This window comes from Dioscorea cayenensis, chromosome 9, assembly GCF_009730915.1.
Source record: "Dioscorea cayenensis subsp. rotundata cultivar TDr96_F1 chromosome 9, TDr96_F1_v2_PseudoChromosome.rev07_lg8_w22 25.fasta, whole genome shotgun sequence".
NCBI lineage: Eukaryota > Viridiplantae > Streptophyta > Magnoliopsida > Dioscoreales > Dioscoreaceae > Dioscorea > Dioscorea cayenensis.
In genome coordinates, this window is record NC_052479.1 from 24362502 (window position 1) to 24372081 (window position 9580).

Consider the following 9580-nt stretch of genomic DNA (forward strand, 5'->3'; position numbering starts at 1 on the left):
AATTTCATTGATTGTATCTAGCTACATGGAGAGCTGAACCCCAAGTGGGTACTTGGGTACTTGTGAACCCTAGGATGTATTCGTTTCATTGAACCTCTTTATTATGCTTTCAATTAATTGATGTTTATTATGAGTTCCAATCTTGGAGACTTGATTGTATGAATACTCCCATAGAGTGACACTAGGGTTAAGAGTTCTTCTTGTTAACTCTTGTGAGTGAGTGACACACCATCAGAGATAGACAAAGCTAGATTGGAGAGGGTTGAGAGGGTGAGTCGAGAGGTAGCAGAGCGTCCCCTTTCCCCTCCGATGTGATCTATTCTACCTCTACATTCCAAGATTTCTTTGCGGTTACAGTAGAGTGAATGGGCTAAGGGATGACCTTCCTCTGGGGCTTAGTTGCGAGTGCAACGGAGTGAAGCGTTGAAGTGATTTTAGCACCTAGGTCTTAATTGTGGCTAGGAATCTTTCACCTGGACCAAAGGGTTAGGTCTATACATAGGAATAGGGTTTATCACTTACAATCCCTAGAGCTCACTACAATTCTATACGAGTGCGAGGTTGAGAGATATTCAATCTCTCCTCTGGGACATGTATAGAGTTAGGCATGGTTGACCTTAGATTTGGGATCATGTAATTAAGGATTTCCATGACTTATTGTTGCATCAATTAGGAAGTATAATAGAGGGTTCTTGTACTTGAAATGATTGTCTTAGGCGGATCAATATCCGGGTACCCCATCTTTATCGATTGTGATAACTTTTCCTTTACTTGTGCCCTATATCTTGTTGTTTTTATTTTTGTTATTTCATATTTTGTCACACTTATCACTATTCATCTTCCACATTAGTTAAGAAACAACTTAAGTGTCTTTATTCCCTACTCTTTGTGGATATGATACCCACCCATCTTCGATTATTACTTCGACACCCGTGCACTTATGGTTTACACGCATATACGGACGTGTCAAAGGTACTTTCCTCCGGGGAAATCAGCAAAGCTTCACAATGAGATATCGTCGTTTGTTTAGATGGAGCTCGAGTCCTTGTTTGAGACATGGGAGTGATTCAAGGATCTTTTGCGGAAGTGCCCATAGCATGGATTTCCTGAATGGATGATCATTCAGACCTTTTACAATGGGTTGAATCCAAGCACAAGACAACTTCTAGATGCCGCAGCAAGAGGTATAATGGGGAACAAGACCCCTGAAGAAGCCCGACAGTTGGTAGAAGAAATGGCCATAAATAGCTACCAATGGAATGCAAGGGAAAAGAAGAAAGTGGCCGGACTTCATGAAATTGATGCGGTGACATCCTTAGCAACCCAAGTAGAGGCGTTGAGCAAGAAATTGGATACATTAACTTCACCAACGGTGGTTGTTATCACAAGTTGTGATGGTTGTGGGAATTCACATATGCTGTCAGACTGTCCTATTTCAATTGCTACTTGAGCCCCGACTGAACAAGTAGACTTTGTGGGCAATTCAGGAAAGGTACAAGGTAATCCATATAGCAACACCTAAAACCAAGGGTGGAGAAGCCATCCTAATTTCACATGGAGTAACCACTAAGGGTAGCAGAAGGCCATAGCACCACCGAGTTTCCAACAACAACAACAAGCCCCAAACATGGAGAATAGACTTTCAGGCTTGGAGACCCAGATGACTGATCTAGAGAAAGCCTTGACCCGATTTGTGCAATTATCGGATATACAGTTCCAATCGGTCAAGGCTACACTTCACACCCACACCTCTTCATTGCACAATCTAGAAAATCAAGTGGGGAAATCATGAAGTCTCTATCAGAGAGACCACAAGGAAGCTTGCCAAGTAATACCGAGACTTATCCGAGAAAACATGTAAAGGCAATCACTTTGAGAAGTGGTAGTGAGGTTGAGGGTAGGTTTCCAAGTGAGAAGACCAATGTTGAAGCACCTGAGGTTGTGGAGGTTGAGGAAAGAGCAAACAATTAGAAGGGGATGGCTCCCCCACCCTACAAGCCGAGAATTCCCTACTCTTTAAGATTGAAGAACGACCAAAATGATTAGTAATACAAGAAGTTCTTGGGTCTATTTAAGGAATTGCACATCAACATTCCTTTTGTGGAGGTGTTGTCTCAAATGCCTCGGTATGCTAAGTTCTTAAAAGATTTATTGACCAACAAGAGGAAGTTGGAGAAGAGTGCATCGGTGATCTTAGATGCCTCTTGTTTGGCGTGTGTTACAAAAGAATATGCCAAACAACAAGAAAGACCCCCGAAATCTTCATTATCCCATACAACATTGGTAATATGGGTGAAGAAATGGCATTGGCAGACTCTGGGGCTAGTATCAACGTCATGCCATATATCTTTTTCAAGAAGCTAGACTTGGGAGAGCCTAGGCCCACTCAGATGACATTGCAATTGGCGGACGGAACAGTGAGACATCCGAGGGCGCATCATTGAAGACATAGTTTTCAATGTGGACAAGTACATATTTCCTATTGACTTCATAGTGTTGGACATCGACCAGGATGTAGATGTTCCTTTAATACTTGGGAGGCCATTCTTGCGCACTTCCAAGGCATTAATCGACATGGACGGTGGGGAGTTGAGACTGAGGGTTGGAGATGATAAGCTGACATACCGCATCACCGAAGCCATGAGACATTCTCTTGACTTTAATGATACTTTGTATTTTCTTAACACTACTGATGAGATAATTGATGAATATATGCAAGAAATGTTGAATCCGGACCCGTATGAGGGGTTTCTAGACCAAGAGATGGATAATAAAGAAGTAATAATGCTTGGTCTAGAGGAGAAAGTACCATCTACTCTAGGGAATCATGAAGGAGGTGCTCCGGAAGATGAAGTGGGCAAGAAGACACCATAAGAAACACCCCTAAGGCTGTTGGGAATGCGCAAGAATAGAACAAGGTTGATGAACCCTTGTTAAGTGGTACCAACCTTGACAACTATCCCTCTACCTTCAAAAGACTAGTTATGTCAAGCTAAGTGAGGGAAACCTTCATCTAAAAGCCCCTCGTGAGGTAAGACAAGTTATGTCAAGCTAAGTGATGTTAGACAAGAACTTCTTGGGAGGAACCCAAGTCTTTGTTGTTTTCCTAGTTTTTAGTTTTAGTATTTGCATGAATAAGGCTTTAAGTGTTGGTGTCTTGATTCTTAGATGCTTTTGCTGTGATTTTCTCATGGACATTGTGGTGTTATCATGTGCCTAATCATGTGTGGCGAAGAATCTTGGTCGTTTAAGAGTGTTTTTCATGTTTTCTCTGGTTAAAATTGCATTGTTAGGCAGGCTCTGAGTGTATATTTGTGTTCAGGAATTTTTTTGCGAGCCTGCAAAGTTTTCTAAGTTTCTAGAGAAAAAACACGCCCATGTGGAATTTCTGCCTGGGCGTGCATTTTCATTCAGAGCTCATCTAGAGACAGCACAGGGGCGTGGAATCGCCAATGTGAGCGACCTTGTGATAGTCCACGATTGATAAGTGCTTGTGCGATACGAATGCGAAGAGTTCATTAATTATGTTGAGCATTACTTTTCTCGGATTTTTACACTAATATGTGTGTTTTTATGTTACTTTTATGCAGGTAGGGTTGTGAGGCCAAGTATGAAGGAAATAGGCCAATGTGGATCACAATGCACCGATTTTGGAGGAAATCTTGCTAAGGTTCAAACTCGAAGACATAGGTCGATGTGAGATGCTAGTGTGTGCCAACCTCCTCGTATTCGAGTTGGCACATCCATTTGGAGGGGCACAAAGGCAGTCACACTCGAGCACTCTAACTTATGCACATAGAACAAGAGTTTCGCAAACATGTACACCATTGAAGAAGCAAGTGATCCACGATGTGAACGTCTGCCCGTTTGCGTTACCCCGATGAAAGTATGGAATTGGGAAGCTATTCAAGTCGAATACTATAGCAACAGTGTAATATTTACTATAGCAGCATTGTTCACAGCCGGCCGAGAAACCAGAGAAACAGAGAATCCACACGGGCGTGTGGAAATTATCCACGCCCGTGTGGAAATTCTGCAAGGGCGCGTGGAGCATCCACGCCCGTGTAGTCGCCCGATTCCAACCCTATTTAAAGCCGATTCAACCGTGATTTTGGTATTCTTTTCTCCATCTTTTCCCCAACTTGCGAGAGGGCTTCAGCTAGGATTTTGAGGGGTATTGGCTAGGTTTTTGGAGAGGTTCTATGGCTCTGACATCGCGCGTCGTTTGGAAGAAGGTTATTGGGAGAGCTTTCGTCGGCACCGATCCGGCGAGGTGTATCTTAGGCCGGACAAAGGATCCCTTGCGACAAGTAGAGGACTCTCCACAAGACCATCGACACGACCATCGAGGGGGTTTCTTCATGGATTCATTTCTTTTACATTCTATTTCTTTGATTGTACTTAGCTCCATGGAGAGCTAAACCCCTAGTGGGTACTCGGGTATTGTGAACCCTAGGATGTATTTGTTTCTTTGAACCTTTTTATTATGTTTTCAATAAATTGATGTTTATTGTGAGTTCCACCTTGAATACTTGATTGTATGAACATTTCCCCTAGAGTGACACTAGGGTTGAGAGTTCTTGTTGGTAACTTGTGAGTGAGTGACACACCACGAGCGTTAGACAAAGTTAGGTTGGAGAGGGTTGAGAGGGTGAGTCGAGAGGTACAGGAGCGTCCCCTTTCCCCTCCGGCGTGATAGATTCTACCTCCGTTCCTCGAGTTCTTTGCGGTCATAATAGAGTGATGGTCTAAAGGATGAACTTCCGCTGGGGCTTAGTTGCGCCTGCAACGGAGTGAAGCGTTGAGGTGATCTTAGTATCTAGGGCTTAATTGTGGTTAGGGACCTTCCACCTGGATCAAAGGGTTAGGTCTATATTAAGGAAGAGATTTATCTCTTGGAATCCCTAGAACTTATTGCAACTCTATGCGAGTGCGAGGTGTTGAGATTGTTCGATTTCTCCTCCGGGACATGTATAGACTTAGGCATAGTTGACCTTAGATTTGGGACTATGTACTTAAGGATTTCCACGACTCATAATTGCATTGATTAGGAACATAATAGAGGGTTCTTGCACTTGAAACAATTATCCTAGGCGAAGCATTATCCGGGTACCCCATCTCTATCAATTGCCTTATCCCCCTCTTTTACTTTTGCTCTCTTTCTTGTTGCTTTTATTGTTGAGAATTGAATCATTATCACACTCCTTATCATTGATCTTTCACATAGCTAAGAATCAAATTAGGAGTTTTTACTCCCTACTCCTTGTGGATTCGACCCCGCTCACCCGAGATTATTACTTCGACAAACCCGTGCACTTGTGAGATATACACAAGGGGACCTTGCCAACAATTGTGCGGAATTTCTGCACGGACGTGTGTTTTCCTGCAGAGACTTAGAGCTTTTACCGAAAAGACAGGGGCGTGGACTCTCCCCTGTGGATGATTCTGTCAATAAATGCACTGGAGTGGGTAATTTCCACACTTCCGTGTGGTTCTATGTAGAGAATTTCTCCTTCATCCTGAGAATACACAAGGGCGTGCATCTGCCCCTGTGAATTACCTAGTAAGGATCCACGCCCATGTGGAATTTGGACACGGGTGTGTGAAACACTTAGAGGATTTTCTCTGTTGGACAGGGAAGCCACATGGGCGTGCGTCTACCTTTATAGGTCGGACATACTGGCATGGGTAATTTCCGCACGCCTATGTGAAGACGTATAGAAGAATAGGGTGTTTTCCCAGGAGCGCACAGGGGTGGGCGTCTACCCTTGTGGATCTCTCCTATGGAGGCAAACAGGCGTGGGTAATTTCCACATGCCCGTGTGATTGTGCAGAAATGCAAGAGCTACTGGTTTTTGATAAGTGCTTGTGCGATATGAATGCGAAGTGTTCCTTCCTTATGTTGAGCATTACTTTTCTCGGGTTTATACACTAATATTTGTGTTTTTATGTTACTTTTATGCAGGTTGGGTTGTGAAACCAATTATGAAGGAAAGAAGCCAATGTGGATCAGAATGCACCGATTTTGGAGGAAATCTTGCTAAAGTTCAAACGTGAAGATATGAGTCGGGTGCGAGATGCTAGAGTGTGTGCCAACCTCCCCGTATTTGAGTTAGCACAACCATTTGGAGGGGCACTAGGGCAGTCACACTCAAGCATTCCGACTTATACACATAGAACAAGATCTCCATCAACTTATCCGTCATTGAAGAAGCAAAGCGATCCACGGCATAAACGTGTGCCCGTTTTTGTTACCTCGACGAAAAGTGGATTCGGGAGTTTTTTTGGCAGAGTACTGTAGCAGGTTACTGCAGTAATCAATATAGCAGTTACTGTTCATAGCCGGCCGAGAAAACAGGAATTCAGAGAATCCACACAGCCGTGTGGAAATTATAAACAGCCGTGTGGACATTCCACATGGGCACGTGTAAAATCCACAGGCCCATGTGGTCGCCCGATGCCAGCCTTATTTAAAGCCGATTCACCCAATTTCAGCATTCTTTTCTCCATATTTTCCCCAACTTGAGAGAGGGTTTCGGCTAGGGTTTTGAGAGGTATTGGCTAAGGTTTTGGAGATGTTATATAGCTCTGACATCGTCGTTTCTTAGGAAGAAGGTTGGTAGGGGAGCTTCCGTCGAGGCGTATCCTATACCAGATGAGGGAATCCTTGGACGACGAGTAGAGGACTTTCCATAAGACCATCGACACGACTATCGAGGGGGTTTCTCTATGGATTCATTGCTTTTACATTCTATTTCTTTGATTGTACTTAGCTCCATGGAGAGTTAAACCCCTAGTGGGTACTTGGGATTTGTGAACCCTAGGATGTATTTGTTTCATTGAATCTCTTTATTATGCTTTCAATTAATTGATATTTGTTGTGAGTTCCAACCTTGAATGCTTGATTGTATGAAAATTTCACCTAGAGTGACACTAGGGTTGAGAGTTCTTGTTGTTAACCTTGTGAGTGAGTGACACACCACGAGCGTTAGACAGAGCTAGGTTGGAGAGGGGTGAGAGGGTGAGTCAAGAGGTACAGGAGCGTCCCTTTTCCCCTCTGACATGATAGATTCTACCTCCGTTCATCGAGTTCTTTGCGGCCATAATAGAGTGAATGGTCTAAGGGAGGACCCTCCGCTGGGGCTTAGTTGCTCGTGCAACGGAGTGAAGCGTTGAGGCGATCTTATTATCTAGGGCTTAATCGTGGTTAGGGACCTTCCACCTCGACCGAAGGGTTAGGTCTATAATTAGGAAAAGATTTATCACTTGGAATCCCTAGAGCTCATTGCAATTCTATTCGAGTTCGAGGTTGAGAGGTTATCTAATCTCTCCTCCGGGACATGTATAGAGTTAGGCATAGTTGACCTTAGATTTGGGACTATGTATTTAAGGATTTCCACGACTCACCATTGCATTGATTAGGAAGAATAATAGAGGGTTCTTGCACTTGAACGATTGTCCTAGCCAGAGCATTATCCGAGTACCCCATTTTTATCGATTGCCTTACGTCCTCCTTTACTTGTGCTCTCTTACTTGTTGCTTTTAATTTTGAGAATTGAATCATTGTCACACTTATCACTACTGATCTTTCACATAGCTAAGAAGCGGATTAAGTGTTTTTTTATTCCCTACTCCCTGTGGATTCGATACCCGCTTATCCAGGATTATTACTTCGACAAACCTGTGCACTTACGGGATCTATGCAAGGGGACCTTGTCAAGTTTTTGGCGTCGTTGCCGGGGAGTAGTTGTTTAGAGATACTTTGCACTTTGTTTTCTTAGCTATTTCACCATAAATTCTATTTCATATCTTCTTATTCTATCATCGTTCTAATTTCTTTTTCTTTCTTTTTGGGTGCAGCTCCAGGTTATGACCCGAGGGAATCCCTCAATATTGATTGAAGGAGATCCTAAGCTTGAACGTACACTTAGAAGAAAAGGGAAAGAGCCCGTGCAAGAACAGTCTAATTTAGCTAATTTTGGAAGAGGAAGGATCTGAAAACATGGAAGAACAGAATGAGCAACAGCGGACATTATCTGATTATGCCAGACCTTTAGTGTTGGGGACACAATCGAGCATTATGCATTGCCCGATTATAGCTCAGAACTTTGAGTTGAAGCCGGCATTCATCCACATGTTGCAGCAATCCGCACAGTTTAACGGTTTGGCCGAGGAGGATCCAAACAGTCATATAGAGAGTTTTCTCGAGGTGTATGATATGATGAAGATAAACGGAGTGACGGATGATGCCATCAAGTTGAGAGCCTTCCCATTTTCCCTAAAGGGGAGAGTGAAGCAATGGCTACACTCATTACCTAGAGCATCGATTACCACATGGGAGGAAATGGTAGAAGCTTTTCGTGCCCGTTATTTCCCTCCCGGAAAATCTTCAAAGCTTAGGAATGAGATCTCATCCTTTGTTCAGTTGGAATTGGAGTATCTATTCGAGACATGGGAAAGGTTCAAGGAACTCCTAAGAAAGTGCCCGCAACACGGATTTCCGGAGTGGATGATTGTTCAGACCTTTTACAACGGTTTGAATCCAAGTACAAGGCAACTCTTGGATGCGGCAGCAGGAGGTACCTTAGGTAGCAAGACCCCAGATGAGACCCGTCAATTAATTGAGGAAATGGGGCTAAACAGCTACCAATAGAATGCTAGGGAGAGGAAATAAGGTGGCCGGTCTCCATGAAATAGATGCGGTAACTTCATTGGCGGCTCAAGTGGAAAATTTGAGTAAGATGTTAGATCTTCTAACTTCAAATAGAGTGGCGGCCGTGACTAATTACACCGGGTGTGGTGGAGGACATGCTCCCTCCGATTGCCCGATCTCTATCGGTGATGTTTCTTCGGTGGAGAACGTTGATTTTGTAGGTAATGGCATGAGACCTCACGGAAACCCATATAGCAATACCTACAATCCGGGTTGGAAGAATCATCCCAATTTCTAATGGAGTAATGAGGGTCCACAAAAGGCCATGGGGCCACCGGGTTTCCAACAACAACAATAAGCCCCTCAGGTGGAAAACAGAGTTTCAGGTTTGGAAACCCGAATGAATGACTTAGAGAAGTACTTGAATAGATTTGTGCAATCTGCAAACACAAGGTTTGAATCAATCGAGGCTATATTTCACAACCAAACCGCCTCTTTGCATAACCTTGAAAATCAGGTGGGGCAAATTGCGAAGTCTCTCTCTGAAAGGCCACATGGAAGCTTGCCGAGCAATACAGAGACAAACCCTAGAGAGCACGTGAAGGTGATCACTTTGAGAAGTGGTCGTGAGGTTGAAGGTAGGCTTCCAAGTGAGAGGCCAAAAGAACACACACCCGAGGTTATAGAGGTAGAAGAGGGAACAAGCAAGGAGAAAGAGGTGGCATCCCACCTTTTAAGCCAAGAATCCCTTATCCCTCTAGATTGAAAAATGACCAAGGGGATGAACAGTACAAGAAGTTCCTGAGTTTGTTCAAGCAACTCCACATCAATATTCCTTTTCTTGAGGCATTGGCCCAAATGCCTAAGTATGCGAAGTTCTTCAAAGATTTGTTGACTAACAAGAGGAAGTTGGAGGAAAGTGCTTCA

The 9580-nt window shown here is 43.6% G+C and overlaps 2 non-coding genes across 2 annotated transcripts; both read right to left on the bottom strand.

The window, feature by feature from the left end:
- Positions 1-997: 997 nt before the first annotated feature.
- On the bottom strand, positions 998-1104 carry LOC120269807. Its single transcript, XR_005539441.1, has one exon. It is a non-coding gene; the product is annotated as a small nucleolar RNA R71 (small nucleolar RNA).
- Positions 1105-8392: 7288 nt separating this feature from the next.
- Positions 8393-8499, bottom strand: LOC120269552. The gene has a single exon (XR_005539202.1). It is a non-coding gene; the product is annotated as a small nucleolar RNA R71 (small nucleolar RNA).
- Between the last annotated feature and the right edge of the window lie 1081 nt (positions 8500-9580).